The following is a 21,907-nucleotide window of genomic DNA, read 5'->3' on the forward strand; positions in this document are numbered from 1 at the left end:
GGCTGATATGGATTGGCTTCCAGAAATCGCCACCATAATCCTGACGGCTAAAACGCCGTCCTTAAGGGATTACGATGCCTTTTGGACTGGCCAACGGCTCAAAAACCACGTCGGAGTCCACAGACGGTTTAAATTCTGATCACCATCATCATAATAAGGTGGTCAGACTTCAAACCTTCCATGTCTGTCCGAAAGCCTCTGACCAGCGGTCTGAGGCTTTCTGACTGACATCGTAATCAGTCCCTAAGTGGTAATAACATTATCAATCCTACAGATCCCAAGTAGTAATTCTTACTTTAACTGACAAGCATGTCTGCCTGTTCATAAAAAGTGAAAGATTGTTTATGAACTGATGGTGAGGTTTTATCCAAACACAGGACTTGCCCCCATCTGTTCACGTCCGCACTTCACCACAAATGAGCACTATATCCCAAAAGACTAAGACAAGGCACCAGCACTTGCACAAACAAGGCAAAACGACCCTCAGAGACTGCACCTCATATCCTATTCAGAGCATAGACAATTTTATAGTCAGAGTGGCATGAACAGTGTAGTGGTGGTATCAAACAGTGGTATTTTAACATATTTAATCAATTTCGAACTGATGCTGAATCCTACATCATGCTGGTTATGATGGAGGGAAGAAGATAAATAGGTTTGATGATGACCTCCTTGAATGTTGTAATTCAAAGAATTCTTAATTTTTATGGCAGAATCATAAATCTAACTAAGCGGTAACACTTAACAGATACTTCACAGTTTCAGCTTTTATATGCAAAGATATTTATGAGTAATTGAAACAGTACTCTGGTAGGGCTATTTCATATACTTATAAATATATTTGTGAATTCTCCCCGATGAGTTTAAATATGTTTTGCTGATGGATGTCTACATTTTCATATCATGTATTTTCTAATCTGTAATATTGTTTACTGATTTTAATTTTACACTATACATTTTATTTCATCACCCATACATTTAGAGATTTTGAATGACATTGAATTTGACATCTATGTGTGAATTTGGCATTTTCATTCCATGAGCAGATAGATACAAGGCCAGTAATATGATAGTGGAATTCCTATTGATGCTGAAGTAATTTACCAAGATTCTGCAGGATTGAGAACCTGCTGATCATTGCCTGAATCAGAGACTTGTGGATAGAAGTTGAGAGTGATGTTCATGTCTCTAGGCCAGCATTATAAATGGTCTAGAAGACCTGTGATTCCCAGTGAATTGGTATCAAGTTTACTGCTCTTTAGTTATATGTAATGAACCATATCGCCCTTTATCCTACTAAATGTGGCTCTTACAGAACGGCAATGGACTTTATGAAGTTGAGTCAAGTCTACATGAAAGGAGCTTGTCTTGGTAGTAACTCACACATGACGGTAATGTTAATTGGAAAAACTACCATAGTTGAAGCCCAATGATTAGTTGTACTGGGCAGAATTTGGATTATGCTGGAGTAATCAGAATAATTTCAGTAATTCAATGTTATCCTTTGACATGGAAATACCAATAAGATTACTCCTGCTTGTGTAATAAAGAGTAATTTGGGGGAAAAATGTTTATCACCAGAGAAAATGTAGCGAGTGCGAGCGACTGCTCATACTAAATTTTGTGTTCTGCAATGTTTCCTATCGCAAAATGCACAATTCCATCCATTTTGGACGCTAGTGTATGTTTTACACTAAGAAAGTAGCGCTAAATAGAGGTAGTAATTTTGAGGAGATCCAGTCCCAGACCACATTTAGCGAACGCAAGAGGCTGCTCACACTCACAATTTGTGTTCTGTTCTGTTTAGCACTATTTCTTAGCCCACAATGGGCACGAAGGGGCATTGTTTGTTGAGAAATAGCATTAAACGCAGAGTTACTCTTCTTGTGAAATTGAAGCATAATAGCGCAGATTTCTTCGGCAAATCTGCAAGATTATGCTGCACAGAATTATACAAGTTATTCCCACCCCTAATAATTAACGGCTGTTTTTGGAAGCATACCCTGTGTGGTGATAGCACTGAACCACAATGGTATCTATAGACTTTCATGGAGTGGAGTTACGCTTTAAGTGAAGCAACTGAGATTGAAGAGAAATCTCTGTTTTCTAAAAGTTTTGAAAGACAATGAGGACCGCAGGCTTTAATGGAGCTGAGCTGTATCAACTCTAAATGAAAAAGATCTTTCAATCTCAAGGGTATGTCACACAAGCTTTACTTTGTTTGGAAATCAAAATTTGCATTTACACACAAACACTATTTTCATCACCTTATCAGTTCTTCCCTAATTTCCAATTGATCTAATGTGATGGTCTTTGTAATTTTGCTGCTTCTTGCTCTCCTCACCAAGCTCGTTGTCCCTTTCACTCTCAGAAATGCTCCCTCACACTGATCTTTTTTCCCTAGACCCCTGTTATCTTCTGTCCTGATGATACCGTATTATTCTAAAAGGGTCCAAATGCAATCAACACGAGTATAGAGACTGACAAAATTTCTTGCTTTTGAATATACAATTATTGCACTATTGTATCATTGACTGTTTGCACCTGAATCTGCTGTCTCACATGTATATCAGCCCATCACTTCTTTAGCTTATTTCCATTTTTTCACTCTCTTAAATTTTTCCTTCGTCTTGGCTGACTACACACTTGGGGTCTGCTACCACTTTCTCTCTCATTATACACAACGTAATTGATGTTAGAATTTATATGTGTTTTGAAGAAACTTGGTTCAGCTGAACCGTGCTACATACTGGTTTAGTTATTATTTCTGCTTCTAATTGTTTGAAATATTGCATTGATGTTTTTTGATTTAGTCCGCACAGAAATATCTGTGAGTCCTATGTATTGATGTTTAAAATGAGTTCCATGTGAACGTTTTCTATCAAGGAATACTTTATACCCCTGTTCGCATGGAAATAAGGGTTGCTCTTGTTGGTTTGTTTAAACATTACTAGTGTGGTTACCACCGCAAGAGCTGTTGTTACGTTGCTCTCCCTTTCTCTGAAGATTGTTCTGTTATATGTATATGTATTAGTCACATGTGATACTGTCTGGGTTCATTGCTTCACACACCAGTGGGTACATCACATATCATGACTGATAGAGAAGCACCACTCTATACAGAGGACTATATTGCAAAGATCATTAGTGGCCCATCCCTGTTTTCCTCTAACACCACTACAACCTCACTAAGTACAAAGAGAATAGTGTTGGATAAATAAAAAAACGACAAAGAGAAGCATGTTAGAACTGAACTACATGCCCATATGTTGACTGAATATCTCAAAGCAGGATTCATTCCTCAAGGTCTTCAGGTCCGCAATGTTCCAGTCATATTCAGAGAAGACAAAAAGTTCAAAGAATACTTTGGTCATATTTCTACAACATGCTCTAGGCATTGGATGGTTATAGGGGTGGAAACTGCCTTAGAACACAGTGCAATCGAGCTCAGAGAAATTGCTGAATTGGAAAAGGAGTTGCTTGGATGCAACATTCTGGAAGAATCTAAATCTGCACTGGATACATTGAATAAATCTATTGCTGAGTTCAACTTCATAGAATTACAGAAAAAAGCAGACAAAGTCTAGAAATACATACAAAATGTTAGTAAGGAGAAAACATATCCATACTTGTTAGATGATTTTTACACTCAAACACAACAGCCGCGCAGCCAAGCTACTTGGGGCAAATTAAAAAACAATAGGTGAGAGGTACAGCGCGAGAAGCTGGAATCAATATTCCGGAGACCGCCAAACACGGAGACGTTATTACAAATGAGGTCCAGACGGCCAATAGTGGTAAACATGAATACTACAGAGCCACAAGAAGCCATACGTCAGATAGCTTACACCACATAGGGCAACCGCAACCCCCACTGCATTCCTGTCTTTAACCTTTCAGACCAAACATTAAGTTCAGAAGCAGTCTTCCTTCTCAGTAAAGGTATTTCTTTTGCCCGGACAGAGAAAGCAGGCTATTTCAAATTACAATCACAAATTACAAATTACTACAAGAAAGGAAGGCACTCAATCAATGGAGAAAAGAAGATGACATGATTATCAAACCAGGCGATAAAGGTGTTGGTATTGTGATACAAGATAGAGATAAGTATGATGCAGAAATACAGAGGCAACTATCCAACAAAAACCTTTATAAACTACTCTCTTCCAACTCCATACAATGGATCAGAGCAAGAATATTCGATTCTACAATGCGTGCCCATGACTCTGGATTTTTTGACCTAACTAGAGTTTGAATTTTTAAACAAAAAATCTCCTCAAACTCCTGTTCTGTATACTCTTCCTAAAATACACAAAGATGTGCACTCACCACCTGGAAGGCCAATTTTATCTGGCTGCGATTTTATTTTGGAATCATTGGGCGAGTATTTAAATGTCTTTATCAAAGATTTTGTACCAGCTCTTGAAACATATGTAAGAGACAGCACCTTTATGATTAACCTCATAGAAGGCTCTCCCTTTGACCCCCTCCAAGAAATTTTAGTGACCTGGTCATTGAATCTTCTTATACACACATCCCACGACAAGAGGGTGATTTTACCTCTTGAGGTGAAGAACATACTCAATACACGTCCAGCTTCTATGACAAATGCCTACCCTTTCTCAAATTCACATCCAATCACTATAGTAACAATATCCTATTCTTCGATTTGAATACCAAATGTCTGGAAAGCCAGCTCATTGTGTCACTCTACAGGAAGCTAACCGAAAGAAACACCTTATTACAATATAAACGTTTCCAGGATGGTCTCCTGTTTGATCAATTCCTCAGTCTACGTAGGAATTGTTGCCTTAAACAGGACTGCTTTAGAGAAGGGACCATCTTGAGCATTTATCTACATTGGAGAGGTTACCTTAAGCTCTTGATCATAAATTCAATGAAAAGGGCTTGGTTTAGCCCAAGGGAACAGATCCTTAAACACAGACTAAACTAAAATTAACAAAAACATTTGTGGCACTACATTCTGTCCTGACACAAACAATATTGTGAAAATCATTAAAAAGCATTGGCCGCGGCATAAAACAATGGACACATTTAGGGAACTTCCCTTCTTTACATACGGAAAAGGTAGAAAAATAAAACAGGCACTTGCCTATGCCAATAAAGAAAGAATCCAAAGGGACAATACCATATTGACTAGATGCGGTTTATAGCCCATCACAGGCCACTACAAATGTGGCAGCTGAACCGCATGTGATTTTACTTCAAATACATATACATTCCCACATGAGGGAATAACAACTACCTTACAACACCATACCAACTGTTCTTCAAGTAATGTGGTTTACTGTATAGTGTGTCTCTGTGGTCTACTGCACGTTGGACAGAATACACAATAAATCAAAACAAGGATCGCGCAACATAGGAGTAAAATTCGTGGCGCGGTCCTCACCGCGCCAATGGTCCCGCACTTTGTACAGAAGAAAAATAGCCCAGATTACTTCAAATGACATTGTCTTGAACAAGCTATGTTGCCAGCAAGAGGAGGTGACATGAATTATCTCCTCCAAAGACTTGAGTGCAAATGGATAGACACTTTCGATACAATAAGAAATGGACTTAACACCTATGATGAATGGCATTCTTTCATTTCATTGATGAACTAGACCAATGTTTGCCTACAGCCTCGTACATGTCTTATGTAACTCTATACTCAATGAACTTAATATCTATTTTTGTGTCTTGCTGTGTTTTGAATAATCATTTTTGTATATATTGAGATAGTCTGCATTTGTTTTCTCAGCTGACCCTTCATTTGCATGTATTATTTAGCCTAGAGGAGTTTTTTTCTCCATTCTAGGCTCTACGATGACTCCCCCAGGGCAATCAGTTTGCCTGCTTTGCACTTGCAGACTTCCCATCTTCCAGTTTCAATCTGCGCAACTCCAGTGCACAGGCCTGTTTGCGATTCGCCCCCGTAGACAAATTGCCTTTATTGGTGGCTGCTCACAGCCTTCATCCACCGGGATATATGAGGTGTACCTGTTCCTCCCTTCATTGTTATGATCTCTGCCATGGTATATGCTCAAGTAGCTAATCGTTGGCCTTCACCACCGACTTGTGCATCAGCACTGTGGTTTTCCACACTGTTACTATGAAATTACCAACATTGGTTTGATCCCAGCACCTGCATCAATAATATCGCTATAACACTAGTCCATAGGCCTTCCTTCATGGAATCCGCCACCACATATAGATTCCCTTTACTAGCAGATGCCCACACCTTGCATCTCTACCGGTATTCTTTAGATGTTCCTATTCCCTTCTGCATTTTAACAATCTACGTCAAGGTACATGCTCAAGTAGCTTACAGCTGGCCTTCTCCTTTGACCCGCGCATTAGCAATGAGGTTTTCCGCAACTGTTAGTATGTTTTCACCATAGAAGTTTCAATCCCTGCCGCTGCGAAAATATTTTCAAAATTTTTAGAATATATTTTACTCATTGGCTGGAAGTATCCTTTTCCACATTTTTGACAAGATCACAGGTGTCTCTGCAGGCTTCCTGCTTGCGAAAGGTTTCACAGCGGTTACTGGCATGCCCCACAATACGCCCCTCCACCAGGACGAGTTGTGGCGTCCAGTCTGAATCCTTATCTTTGGCACTTGCAGATAGCCTCTGATACAGCATTAAGCTGCATTGGATGTGCCATTAGAGCATTGGGGCTCCAAAAGGTATCATTGCAGATTGAGCACTTCTACAGACATAGGTACTTTCTAGGGCTCCTCCTTATCTGTTTCACCAGCAATGTTTGGTCTGCATTCCAGTCGCTTGAGGTGAGTGTCAAATATTGGAATTCCCCACTGACCATAACTTTCCCTCTCTTTCTTTTTTATCAAAGCTTTTCACTCTCGTTTTTAGGGATGCTACATTCATTTGATGTCCCCCAACCCACTTATTGCCAGAGACATTCCATGAAGCCAGTATGTACTTTGTAATTACCATTCAGGTTTTCAATAGAATAAATAAATCCACAAATATTTAATAGTCAGTTCTTTTTTCCCTAGACCCTAGTTATCTTCAGTCCTTGTGAGACCCTGTTATTCTAAAGGGTCAAAACGCAGTCAACATGAGTATAGAGACTGACAAAGTTTCTTGCTTTTAGTATTTATTGCACTTTTCTATCCATGACTGTTTGTACCTGAATTTGCTGTCTCACATGTGTATCAGTCAATCACTTCTTTAGCTTATTTCCATTTTTTTCACTTCCTTCAATTTTTCTTTTGTCTTGGCAGACTAAACACTTGGGGGTCTGCTACCACTTTCTAGCTCACTATACACAACATAATTGATGTCAGAATGTATATGTGTTTTGAATAAACTCGGTTCGGCAAAACTGTGCTATGTACGGTCTTGGCAGTTCGGTCTAAGCTGTTCTCATGAGGCACAGGGACAAGGCTGATTTGCATATAGCTGTGTCTAGACTGGAGTGCCGAAGTGAGCTTAAGAATGATGATGGATTCAATCCAGATCTGTGACTGGGTGTGAGTGTCTGAAAAGACCATATTTCCTTGTGTTTGCTTTGTTAAATATATATACCAAGGTGTATTGATGAATCAGTAGGTGTATGAGTGCCTGTATGGACGATCCAGTGGGTGGGTGACTAACTATATAACTCAGTGATTAGGTGTCTCAGTGAATGTATAGCTGAGTGACTAGGTTTTATGAATGTCTGTATCAGTCTGTTAGTTGGTTGTCTAAGTGGCTGTATGGTTTGGTGAGTGGGTACATGAGTGGCTTTATGGGTGATTGATTGGTTATCTGAGTACCTGGATGGGTATATAAGTGTCTGTGTGGGTGGGTGAGAGGGTGTGTGAGTGCCTACATGGATGCATGAGTGGGCGAGTCAGTGGGCGTATGAGTTAGAGAGTGTGTAAGAGAAGGGCTGCATAGGTGACTGGGTGTGTGTATGGCTGTGTTGGTGAGTGATTGGATGTGTCAGTGGTGTATGAGTGAGTAACTGCATATGTGAAAGATATATATATATATATATATATATTACCTACTGGCGGTTATAGTATAGTATAGTTAGGACCTAGTTTCCATAGGAAATCCTCAACATTCTATTTGGATTAACTTTGGCCCTGGTGGATGAATCTTTGCGAATTTCTCAAAGAAGATGGCTCGGTCCGCTGCGCTCCTTCCCTGAAAGTTTGGGGGGGATTGGTGAAGTGGGGGCTGAGATAAAAGGGGGGTCCCAAAACGTGTTTTCTCCATGTTATTTTCCATAGGACGTTTAGACACGGCTACAGGTCGAACGGCTGAATGGATTTATAAGAAATTTGGGAAAACTGTAGAGTCCGGCTCGCAGATTACGCTTTTTTTGGAATGGTGAAAATCTGTTCAGTAGTTGCTGAGAAAATTAAACTTAAAGTCAATTATATATCTATAAGCGTGCACGGGTGCGCGCACTCAAGCGGCTGCGCGCGAGCGGAATTTTTTTTTTGCTGCGTGACGTCTGTTAACGTACGATTCGAAGGAAATCAGGAAGTGTTGACCGCCATTTTGTCACTGCGAGTAAATATATTGTCATTTCAAAGCGTTGGAACATGGAAAGGGGAGAAGGTAGAGATTGTTTTGCTGCGTAGGTTCTCTCAGGGTGTGCAGTAAGGCCCTTAAACGCGAAAATATATATATATATTTTTTTTAAAGTTGCGGGGTGCACGCACCCGGGCGCGCACACCTATTTACAAGAGTGTGAAAATGGAGATAAATCAGAAGTTTGAGTGCTTTGATATAAGGTGGCTCTGAAAAGAGCCCTTGTGTTAATTGAGTTTTTTCTGCATTTATAAGTAAGTACCGATGCAGAGTCTGATGTTGCAGAGGAAGATTCTGTTTCCCTCATCCGTGAAATGAACACCATCTGTCATATAGATGTCTTGCATGTGGTAACGCAAGTTGTTGTGGTAAATAGAACCCATGCTATAATCTCTGAGGAAAGCAGAAACAGATTTATTAACATGTCTCCTTGCTTTCTCAATTTGTGCACAATGTTGATTGGACTAATTCCATTTCTGTCTTTGGCATATATTGGAATATACCAAGGCAGTTCTGGCTTCGTTATTACGAGCACTAGAAAACAAGACATTCTGGGCAATACCATCCGTGACGCAGCCTTTTATTCTACAAGATGGTGTCTTTCAAAAGCCAGGGGTATAGGAGTATGTAACAAGCGAGCCATTTAATTGAAAAAACTAAACGTGACAAACGGTTGCAGGATCAGTGAAGGTTGATTTTTTAATTGAAAGTATAACAGGATCAGTTACAATAAAATCGTCAATACGCATACCATGGGCGAGTATCATGGGTAACATTATTTTGAAGCTTTATTAATACAATAATCAATAATGAAAAATCGACATCAATAGGGTTGCCCGTATTCCTAGTCAGTACCCTTCCCCGCCCGCAATGTGCATAAAGACCACATACATCCCCCCATAACGTCAAGGCTAAGTAACTAGAACGTCATAAGGAGTTGCAATTCGCTCCCATACTGGCGCCATTTTGGTCGAGGTCAGGCAGGACCAGAGTATAGTTCAATGTGTCCAATAAGTAGCGGCAGGACCAGAATCCCTTTCGGCAGTTCTGGCTTCGTCATTACGAGCACTAGAAAACAAGACATTCTGGGCAATACCACTCTTGACGCAGCCCTTTATGCTACAAGATGGTGTCTTCCATTCAGAAAATATTGTTGGCAGCATTTTGAAAGGAAAGATAAACGGCCGTTCTCCTAGTGAGTCTCACATTGTTACATTTATGAAGAAAAAGCCTGAAGAATGTACAAACTGAAAACCAGTTTTTGTCTGCATAGCTTCAGCAGCAACACTTGAGTCAGCTTTGTGTGAAGCCGCCATCTTGATGCAATCAATACCGTCCCCCTGCACACATTCAGGGACCAGGCCGCATTGCGAGGGCACCGCAGGACGTGTCTTCAGGTCAAACGGATTGTGGGACAAGGTCCAGAAGACAAGAGTCACCAAAAGGCTAAAAGTCCCGCCGGACCCCGGGAGCCGGCCGCCTATGTCGGGGGCGATCTCAGATGGTGTCTTCCATTCAGAAAATATTGTTGGCAGCATTTTGAAAGGAAAGATAAACGGGCGTTCTCCTAGTGAGTCTCACATTGTTACATTTATGAAGAAAAAGCCTGAAGAATGTACAAACTGAAAACCAGTTTTTGTCTGCATAGCATCAGCAGCAACACTTGAGTCAGCTTTGTGTGAAGCCGCCATCTTGATCCAATCAATACCGTCCCCCTGCACACATTCAGGGACCAGGCCGCATTGCGAGGGCACCGCAGGACGTGTCTTCAGGTCAAACGGATTGTGGGACAAGGTCCAGAAGACAAGAGTCACCAAAAGGCTAAAAGTCCCGCCGGACCCCGGGAGCCGGCCGCCTATGTCGGGGCGATCTCAGATGGTGTCTTCCATTCAGAAAATATTGTTGGCAGCATTTTGAAAGGAAAGATAAACGGCCGTTCTCCTAGTGAGTCTCATATTGTTACATTTATGAAGAAAAAGCCTGAAGAATGTACAAACTGAAAACCAGTTTTTGTCTGCATAGCATCAGCAGCAACACTTGAGTCAGCTTTGTGTGAAGCCGCCATCTTGATCCAATCAATACCGTCCCCCTGCACACATTCAGGGACCAGGCCGCATTGCGAGGGCACCGCAGGACGTGTCTTCAGGTCAAACGGATTGTGGGACAAGGTCCAGAAGACAAGAGTCACCAAAAGGCTAAAAGTTCCGCCGGACCCCGGGAGCCGGCCGCTTATGTCGGGGGCGATCTCAGGCCACACCAGGGCAACAAGACTGAGATCAATTTGCTCATACTGATCCATAACGCCCCGGCCTCTCCATGTCGTAGGCCGCAATAGTGGGCGAAACTCAGCTGGCCGAGCGAGACTTGGGGAGGGCGCAGGAGCCAAGCGCCCCATCCCAGTCCGATCTACCACACCGTCCCTCGGGGGCCTCCGTTAAGCTGTTCAGGGAGGCGTCGCAGGCAGCGGTTCTTTAGATCAGTGGCTCTCACCGGCAAGGCTCCCCTCCGTCAGCAGCGATCGTTGGCGCTGTGGATGCGGTCGGAGGTCCCGCCTAGTCAACGCCTCGGCCTCTCCATGTCGTAGGCCGCAAGAGTGATCGGAACTCAGCTGGCCAAGCGAGACTTGGGGACGGGGTAGGAGATAAGCGGCCCCTCCCAGTCCGCGCCACCACACCGCCCCTCGGGGGCCTTTATTAAGCGGTTCTGTGAGGCACCGCAGGCAGCGGTTCTTCAGATCACAACAGAGACTCATGCTCGATCGATTGAGCTGGCCGAATCAGGCAACATGAAGGTGGGGAGGGGGGGCACCTCTTGCTCAACCACCACCTGAAGAGGTGTGGTTTAGTTCTAAACCAATGAAAAGTGTTACTTTTAGGTCACATGACCTAGCCTTACATCATTAGGAAACCAAAAGTGAAATGAACCAATGAAAAGTTTTATTAAAAAGTCACATGACCTGTTATGCTTACGTTACGCGGATAGCTTCCGGGAAGCTGCGCTTCGCGCACCGGATGCGCTAACGCGGCGCGTCATATGACGCATTATGCGACAACGCGATACTACAGTGTTTCTGGATGTTTCAGACTGAAGCTGGCGTCAGCATGAGAGCACCTCGTGGCTACGTCGTGGCCATTCTGCGAGCAATCATGGCAGAAGCTGCCCACCGGAAGTCTGCGGGAGTCGGGGGCCCCGGTGACTCTTGTAGTATCTTCAAGGCTGAGGGGACGCTTTTGGGAATGGGGCCCATGCCGTAGCAGTCAAGCGTCCGAGTTCCAGGGTTGTCCAGAGCCATCCTTGCAGGCCAGGCCCAAGTCTGTGGAGCCGATCGCCATTTCCTGAGCTCCGTGGCAGCCGCCTGTCGCTGTACCGGAAGAGTGGGTGCAATTCAGCCAGATGGCGGATGAGACGCTGTAATAGCAAGAGCAGGCGTAATTCAGCTGGCCGAGCGAGGCACTGTGCCGCAGGAGCGGGCGCAACTCATCTTGTCGAGTGAAGCGCTGGGGTGCAGCTGAGAAACCTCCACCTGGGGAGGTGGGGGAGGCTCGTTCGCGCCGCCTCTCCCTTCCAGTGCACCCCACGCCGTCTCCTGGTGCAGGTATATGTGATGGTTGGACCAGGGCACCGCAGGACGTGTCTTCAGGTCAAACGGATTGTGGGACAAGGTCCAGAATGGAAGAGTCACCAAAAGGCTAAAAGTTCCGCCGGACCCTGGGAGCCGGCCGCCTATGTCGAGTGAAGTGCTGGGGTGCAGCTGAGAAACCTCCACCTGGGGAGGTGGGGGAGGCTCGTTCGCGCCGCCTCTCCCTTCCAGTGCACCCCACGCCGTCTCCTGGCGCAGGTATATGTGATGGTTGGACCAGGGCACCGCAGGACGTGTCTTTAGGTGAAACCCTCAACTATGGCACCCAACATCCAGGACTTATGACATTTATGGAAGGCAGTGACATCGAAGAATCTCAGGGACCAAGCATATGCAGAGTCTTCCCCGGGGTATTTGCACAACGGTCCTCCACCCCTAGGCCGCCAGCTATGCTACCTTGACAGGAACAGTGTCATGCATTTGGATCGATGTTGCAGCAGGCTGCCATGTAAATAGTTATTTAATAAAACGTTTTACCCTGTTACTTTGCTGGTGTGTTGTATTTATTTATAATATTTGTATAGGGTTTGTCGTTATTTTGGGCGGAGTGGGCGGCGGAGCCGAGCTATCTTGCAGCCATCATGGTGTCGAGCTCGGTTTCTCTCACTAGTTTCATATTTCTCATGAGGGGTTGTTCCTAATGTTTCTATTTTAGCGAGGTGAAAAAGAGATCCTATCAGTGGCCTACTGATTTTGCTCGATTCCTTTTGTTTTTTCTAACGATTTTTAAGTTAAAGTTTGCTAGCACGATACAGTGGCTAGTCCGCATTTTATATATGTCTTTTTTATTAGGGGTCTCCTCCGGTGGAGTCGGACGATCTACCTCTAATAACCGGTAAGTGTTCCTCTGAAGGAATGCGTCTTGAAAGTGGCTGACTGTAATGTATGATATTTCACTCAGTGACTTTCAGGCCCATGCTGTTTCAAAACTGTGCATGTGCTTGAAGCAGGCGTAGGTATTGACGTAGCATTGTGAATATAGTGCATTGGTGAGCCTTGCTGGAGCTGCATTACAGTTGCGATGCAACTCTAGCAATGTATTAGTTTTTGAGCACAGATGTGTTACGCATGTATCGTGTTTTTGTACCATGGTGCGCCACATTTCAAATGTGGCACACCATGGGTAACGGAGCACTACCATACTGTGGTGCACATTAACTGGTGCATATCTGGGTATGAAGTAGTTAACATGAATCTGCCCCATAGGTTACAAATCCGCGTTTAGTAGACTGTTTGGCCTTTGTAGTTTTATGTTTTTTCTGTTATTCTATGTAGGTATGTAATATTGCAAGATTTTTGTCACGAAAAAGAAGCCTTGAGTATTGGGTTTGTGAAAGATTGCAAGATTTTTAAAATTAAAAAGGAAAAATCATGGCATTGTTTAATATAGTATTGTAAATACTTATCTTTAACAATGATGACAGAGTAAAAAAAGGTTAACCTGATGTTCGAAAGTTATTCACAGGCTTCTTTAGAGGAAGTATTCTATATGATTGTAGCGTGGGTGTTTCACTTTTTTATCAATCAATCAGGTCATTTATAGAGCGCACTACTCACCCGTAGGGTCTCAAGGCGCTGGGTGGGGGGGGGGGGGGTGCCGTTACTGCTCGAACAGCCAGGTCTTGAGCTTCTTCCTGAAGGAGAGGTGGTCTTGGGTCAGGCGCAGGTCGGTCGGGAGTGAGTTCCAGGTCTTGGCGGCCAGGTAGGAGAAGGACCTTCCTCCTGTAGTCGCTCTTCGGATGCGGGGGACAGCGGCGAGGGCGTGGTTGGTTGATCTGAGGAGGCGCTTGGGAGTGTAGAAGTTGATCCGGTTGTTGAGGTAGCTCGGGCCTTGGTCGTGTAGGGCTTTGTGCGCGTGGGTGAGGAGACGGAAGGTGATTCTCTTGTTGACCGGTAGCCAGTGCAGATCTCTCAGGTGTCCGGAGATGTGGTTGCGTCGGGGGATGTCGAGGATGAGTCTGGCCGAGGCGTTCTGGATCCGCTGGAGTCTCTTCTGGAGCTTGGCCGTGGTTCCGGCGTAGAGGGCGTTGCCGTAGTCCAGTCGGCTGGTGACGAGGGCCTGGGTGACCGTCTGCCGCGTCTCGGTGGGGATCCACCGGAAGATCTTACGTAGCATGCGCAGGATGTTGAAGCAGGACGAGGAGACGGCGTTTACTTGTCTGGTCATGGAGAGGGAGGAGTCCAGGATGAAGCCCAGGTTGCGTGCGTGGTCCGTCGGTTTGGGTGCGGTGCCCAGGGCGGGGGGCCACCAGGAGTCGTCCCAGGCGGAGGGCGAGGAGCCCAGGATGAGGACCTCCGTCTTGTCCGAGTTCAGTTTCAGGCGGCTGGTCGTCATCCATTCAGCTACATCTCTCATCCCTTCATGCAGGTTGGCTCTGGCGGTGGCGGGGTCGTTGGTCAGGGAGAGGATCAGCTGGGTGTCGTCGGCGTAGGAGATTATGTTGAGGTTGTGTTGGCGTGCGATGGCCGCGAGGGGGCTCATGTAGACGTTGAAGAGGGTGGGGCTCAGTGAGGATCCTTGAGGGACGCCGCAGATGACTTTGGTGGCCTCTGACTTGTACGGTGGTAGGCGGACTCTCTGTGTTCTTCCGTCGAGGAAGGAGGTGATCCATTCCAGTGCCTTGTCCTGGATTCCGATGTTGCCGAGGCGCTGTACTAGGGTGCGGTGGCAGACAGTGTCGAAAGCCGCGGAGAGGTCCAGGAGGATGAGGGCCGCTGTTTCTCCGTTGTCCATCAGAGTTCGCAGGTCATCGGTGGCAGCGATGAGGGCGGTCTCGGTGCTGTGGTTCGCTCGGAAGCCCGACTGTGAGGGGTCGAGGGATCCATTCGTCTCGAGGAAGGCGGCCAGCTGTTTGTTGACGGTCTTCTCGATGACTTTGGCCGGGAACGGGAGCAGCGAGATGGGACGGTAGTTCTTGAGGTCGGTGGGGTCTGCTGTGGGTTTCTTGAGAAGAGCGCTGAGTTCGGCGTGCTTCCAGCTCTCAGGGAAGGTGGCGGTGTCGAAGGAGGTGTTGATGATGTCCCGCAGGTGGGGTGCGATGACAGCGTCGGCCTTGTTGAAGACGTGGTGAGGGCAGGGGTCAGTCGGGGATCCGGAATGGATGGAGTTCATGGTGCGGATGGTGTCTTCGGTGCTGATCGGGGTCCAGGTGCGGAGGGTGGTGGTGGGTGGCGTTGTTGCGGTTGTGGCTTGCGTTGGTTGGTTGCTGAAGCTGTTGTGTATGTCCGTGATCTTGTTGTGGAAGTAGGACGCGAGGGAGTTGCAGAGGTCTTGCGACGGGGTGATGTCATTGTTTCCGGCGTTGGGGTTGGAGAGCTCTTTCACGATGTTGAAGAGTTCCTTGCAGTTGTGTGCGTTGTTGTCCAGTCGATCCTTGTATGTATTTTTCTTGGTGGCGCGGATCAGTTGGTGGTGTTTCCGGGTGGCGAGCTTGAGGGTGGTCATGTTGTCCGTAGTCGGTTCCCTTCTCCAGACTTTCTCGAGGACTCGACAGTTCTTCTTGGAGCTCTTGAGTTCGTCTGTGAACCATGGTGTTTTTCTGCTGCAGGGTCTGCTGGGTGGGGTTCTCAGAGGGGCGAGTTCGTCCGCGCAGTTGTTGATCCACTTCTTGAGGTTGTCGGCGGCCTGGCTGGGGTTCGCTGAGCTGGCGGGAGGGTGCTGGCTCAGGGAAGCGGTGAGCTGGTCGGCTGTGATCTTGTTCCAGCCTCTTCGGGCAACCTGTTGCTGGTGGTGGAGGATCGTCATTCTTCTGAAGGTGAAGTGGACGCAGCTGTGGTCCGTCCAGTGGAGTCCTGTTGCGTGGCTGAAGGTGACGTCTTTGCTGGATGAGAAGACGGCGTCGAGTGTGTGTCCGGCGAGGTGGGTGGGGGTGGACACCAGCTGCTTGAGTCCGAGGTTGGCGAGGTTGTCGAGCAGGCTGATGGTGTTGCGGTCGCTGTTGTTCTCCAGGTGGAAGTTGAGGTCCCCCAGGAGGATGTAGTCGGCGGAGGGGAGGGCATAGAATAGGTAATAGAATGCATTCTCCAAGCATGTAGTACTCCTCCTGCTACAGCATAAATATTCTTCAGTGCTTATTTTCATTTCGTAAGTGGTATTGAGACCGACACAGAACTTCAATGGATCGGAGGGGCTGTTCCTGTGCATCTGGAGGACTGCCAAGCCGTTGCAGCAGTGGGAGTGAGGCCTCTCACGACAGAGAACTTCAATGGATCGGAGGGGCTGTTCCTGTGCATCTGGAGGACTGCCAAGCCGTTGCAGCAGTGGGAGTGAGGCCTCTTACAGGGGCGTAGCGCAGCTCCTTTTGATGTTCATAATTGCAGATAACAGGGTAGAGATGTGAGAGAAGTGGGTGGAGTGCTTCGTGTAAATTGCAGAATAGAAACTACTAAGAACCAATTGGAAGTGTTGTTGTGAAGTCACATGACTTCACATGCGCGTCTCAGGACATGTACGCGGTGATAGTATCTGGTCAGGTACGCCATTTGGAAGTAGCGGTCTAATTCAGCGAAGTTTAAAAACGTGAAAAGGAGTAAATCCAAATATATCCGGATTTAATATATCTTCTGAGCTGGAATCAAGCATACAATTGTTAAAGTATAAAACCTTTTATATATTTTTTTTAAATATCAAGGTGTGTACATTCGGTCACACACGAAAGTTTAAAAAGACATTCGGCTCCATTTAATGAAAATTTTCATAATAATAAAAAAGAAGCCTAGGTTTACTGTCTTTGACGTAGTATAAGTTCTTTGATGGGTCTATGAAGAAATTTAATAAGTTGCAATCGCGAAGTTTTCCCAAAATATATAGGCGGGTGCGCGCACACGGTCGCGCACGAACGAAAGCCAAAAAAGGGGAGATAAACCCCCTTTATAATATGCTCCTGGAGCTGTTTTTGGTACAATGAGTTAGTTCTGAAAAGAACTTTTTTTTTTTTTTTTTAAACAAGTGTTATGTTGTTTGATTTTGGACCAGGGCACCGCAGGACGTGTCTTTAGGTCAAACCCTCAAGTATGGCACCGAACATCCAGGACTTATGCCATTTGTGGAAGGCAGTGACATATAAGAATCTCAGGGACCAAGCATATCCAGAGTCCTCCCCGGGGTATTTGCACAACGGTCCTCCACCCCTAGGCCGCCAGCTATGCTACCTTGACAGGAACAGTGTCATGCAGTTTTTGATTTTTTTTAACTTGCAACAACATTTTCATGTGTGACACAGGATCAAAATGAAATGAAGAAATTTATCTTTTCTCGGGGCATTTATGACTCTCAATTTTTAGTTTAGTAAGAATGAGGCTCTGCTCTCCGTACAGAAGAATTTCTCCACACTCGTTGCATTTCATGTGCACCTTTGCAAGATATGGTCTCAAGTCCATCACAGCACTCGATGGAGATACAGGTCGTCCACCAGAAGATGTGCTGACCACCTCTGATGGTAATAGCGTGGCCAGGGCTCTTGTCGATGCCTGTGCAAATTCCACAGGGTGCACTTGTTTGACATGCCGCACCATGGTATGTATGGAAAAGGAATATTTTTTTCTTGGATTTCCTCTTGAGAGAACCGAATTGCATATCGTGCAGGTAACTTTTGACGCATTCACTTTCTTTTGTTCTTCAGGATAAGTGAAAAATTGCCGAATAAAAGATTCCTTTTTTCTTTTTAAAGGTAGTCGCTCATTTCCTTCAGATTCGGAAGATGAATGCGGGGCGGCAGCCATTTCAGCAAAGTCTTCCGAAGGGTGTTGAACGTTGTTCTCTTTTGAGAGTAGAAAAGATAGTGAGAGGAGTGGGTGGAGTCCTCCGTGTAAATTGCAGAATAGAAACTACTAAGAACCAATTGGAAGTGTTGTTTTCAAGTCACATGACTTCACATGCGCGTCTCAGGACGTGTACGCGGTGATAGTATCTGGTCACGTACGCCATTTGGAAGTAGCGGTCTAATTCAGCGAAGTTTCAAAACGTGAAAAGGAGTAAATCCAAACATATCCGGATTTAATATATCTTCTGAGCTTGATTCAAGCATACAATTGTTAAAGTATAAAACCTTTTATATTTTTTTTTAAATACCAAGGTGTGTACATTCGGTCACACACGAAAGTTTAAAAAGACATTCGGCTCCATTTAATGAAAATTTTCATAATATTAAAAAAAAAGCCTAGGTTTAGTCTCTTTGACGTATTATAAGTTCTTTGATGGGTCTATGAAGAAATTCAATAAGTTCAGATTGCAAAGTTTTCACGAAATATATAGGCGGGTGCGCGCAGTCGGTCGTGCACGAAAGCCTGGAAATGCGCTATCCATTTTATTGAGAACTGTTGCCGAGAGTCCGCACATCGGGTCGTGCACGAAAGTTTAGAAAGGCTATTTTTATTTACAGGCTAATTTTAATGCGTTGAAAAAAAGGCAAGGTACAGACTTTCTAATTCTTTATCGCTTTACAAGGAGTCTCTATGCAACTTGAACAGTGAAGAAAACGGCTTGTTTCTGAAAAAAATATTGCCAGAACTTTATTGCAAAATTATAGGTTGTATACACGAGATATTTCTGAATTAGCATTTTAAAAACCTATGAAATTCACTGAAAAAACCATAGGTTTTACACATGTTATAGTTAGGAAGTAGCATTTACAAAACCTATGAAATTCACTGAAAAAACCATAGGTTTGACACCAGTTATAGTTAGCTGGAAATTTTACTGATATAAAACCAATGAAATTCCACGTTATAGTTAGTTGGACTCACTATAACTTGCGCGTGTAATGCACTGCTGATGACGTCACATATTACATCACTCATGACATCACTGATGACACCATCCTTGTGACACAGTGACAGACCTCCTTTCACTGTAATCTAACCCTTGAAACGCATATTCAAAAATAGAAACTAAAATGTTCAAAAAAATGGAGATACCCATACCAGTTACAACAACCAATTCAATAATTCCACCATGTATATACACATGCACTAATTCACCAACAGTTCTATATAGTCACTCATACATATATTCACTAATCATATGTAGTGATACACCTACACATCCTGTTACACACCGACAGTCATCCAAAAGTTATTCACACACATACTCACACATGCAAATAAACTATTGAACCTACATTTATTTGCATAAACAAATATACACACACTACCACTTTACTTCTAAGGAAACTTACACATACTTACTCTCTTAAAAAATCACTTCTAGAAACATACTAATATAAACAGGAACTTTTACAATCCCTCACTCTCACATATAGTCACTTATATACATCAATATTCAAATATACTACATTAAAACATATGTAGTTACTGATAAAGACACTAATAAGACAGTCATTCACTCACTAACACAGACGTATGCACACGAATCCACCCATACAGTCCTGCACATATGCTGTCTTCAAAACACATACAAACAGAGACTCAGTCATTCTTGCATCTATGTACTAAGTAATACTCCCACCAAAGCATGCAAACACTCACACTGATACTAAGAAAAACATCTAATCACCTATATACATACACATGTACCTACTCATCAACCCATGCAGCCACTTATACACAAAGTGAAACACTAATACATATATTTAAATATTTAAGCATTACTCACTAATATATGTATTCACTAAGATATTCAATAATATATACATATATAACACATATTTATTTTTCAGAAAGACACACATTCACTGGATGGTGTCATCAGTGATGTCATGAGTGATGTAATATGTGACGTCATCAGCAGTGCATTACACGCGCAAGTTATAGTGAGTCCAACTAACTATAACGTGGAATTTCATTGGTTTTATATCAGTAACATTTCCAGCTAACTATAACTGGTGCAGTGAATATATATATATATATATATATATATATATATATATATATATATATATATATATATATATATATATATATATATATATATTACCTACTGGCGATAGCCAGTAGGTATATATAGTTAGGATTTTTTTCCTATGGGATTTTTGAAAATTCTATGTCGAATAACTTTGGCGTTTGAGGACAGAATTGGCTGAAATTTTCAGGAAAATGGAACATTTTGTTTCTGAGCAGCCCCTGAAAATTTGGGGGGGTTTCGTCAAAGGGGGGGCCGAGAAAAAAGGGGGGTCCCAAAACGTGTTGTTCCCATGCAATTTTCCATAGGGCGGTTGGCCTCACTTTTAGCCTGAACGGCTGAATGGATTTACACCAAACTTGGCAAAATTGTAGGGACTGGTAGCCCGATGTGCCTTTGCTATGTCTCAAGATATAGGCTCCAGTGGATTTTACGAAAATTAACTTTGAAAAATATATATTGGGCTACATTGGGCTATATATATGTTGGAGCCCAAATGTAGCCCAATGTAGCCCAATGTAGCCCAATGTAGCCCAATGTAGCCCAAAGATGGCCACCAGAGACAAAAAAAACAAATGTAGCCCAAATATCAGCCAGATGTAGCCCAACTATAGCCCAATGACAGAATGTCCCAGAGTGTTCTAAAGAACAACTAGAGTGCTAACAGTCCTACTTATTACAAAGGTATGGCACACCTGAAGCCATCTTGATTGGAATAAAGTGGTAACTCTTAAAACATTTAATTTAAAAAGGAACAAAATGAGGGGGTTCATTTTGCCATAGAAAGTATGATTAGCGAATATATGACGAAATCCCGCATACCATCAGTCCGCAAAAAAAATCCCGCATGTACTATTAGGCCGCAAATTAAAATAACGAAAACTTTTAGAACGAATATGCCTTTAGCATACACTAAACAACTAAACTACCCTAAACCCTAAAACACTACCCCCAGCATGACCCTACACTACACAAACAGTACAACACTACCCTAAACCCTAAAACACTACCCCCAGCATGACCCTACACTACACAAACACTACAACACTACCCTAAACCCTAAAACACTACCCCCAGCATGACCCTACACTACGCAAACACTACAACACTACCCAAAACCCTAAAACACTACACCCCAGCATGACCCTACACTACGCAAACACTACAACACTACCCTAAACCCTAAAACACTACCCCCAGCATGACCCTACCTACACAAACACTACAACACAACCCTAAACCCTAAAACACTACCCCCTGCATGACCCTACACTACGCAAACACCACAACACAACCCTAAACCCTAAAACACACCCCTAGCATGACCCTACACTACGCAAACACTACAACACTACCCTAAACCCTAAAACACTACCCCCAGCATGACCCTACACTACGCAAACACTACAACACTACACAAAACCCTAAAACACTACACCCCAGCATGACCCTACACTACGCAAACACTACAACACTACCCTAAACCCTAAAACACTACCCCCAGCATGACCCTACACTATGCAAACACTACAACACTACCCAAAACCCTAAAACACTACACCCCAGCATGACCCTACACTACGCAAACACTACAACACTACCCTAAACCCTAAAACACTACCCCCAGCATGACCCTACACTACGCAAACACTACAACACTACCCTAAACCCTAAAACACTACCCCCAGCATGACCCTACACTACGCAAACACTACAACACTACCCTAAACCCTAAAACACTACCCCCAGCATGACCCTACACTACGCAAACACTACAACACTACCCTAAACACTAAAACACTACCCCCAGCATGACCCTACACTACGCAAACACTACAACACTACCCAAAA

This window comes from Lissotriton helveticus, chromosome 3_1 (genome assembly GCF_964261635.1).
Source record: "Lissotriton helveticus chromosome 3_1, aLisHel1.1, whole genome shotgun sequence".
NCBI lineage: Eukaryota > Metazoa > Chordata > Amphibia > Caudata > Salamandridae > Lissotriton > Lissotriton helveticus.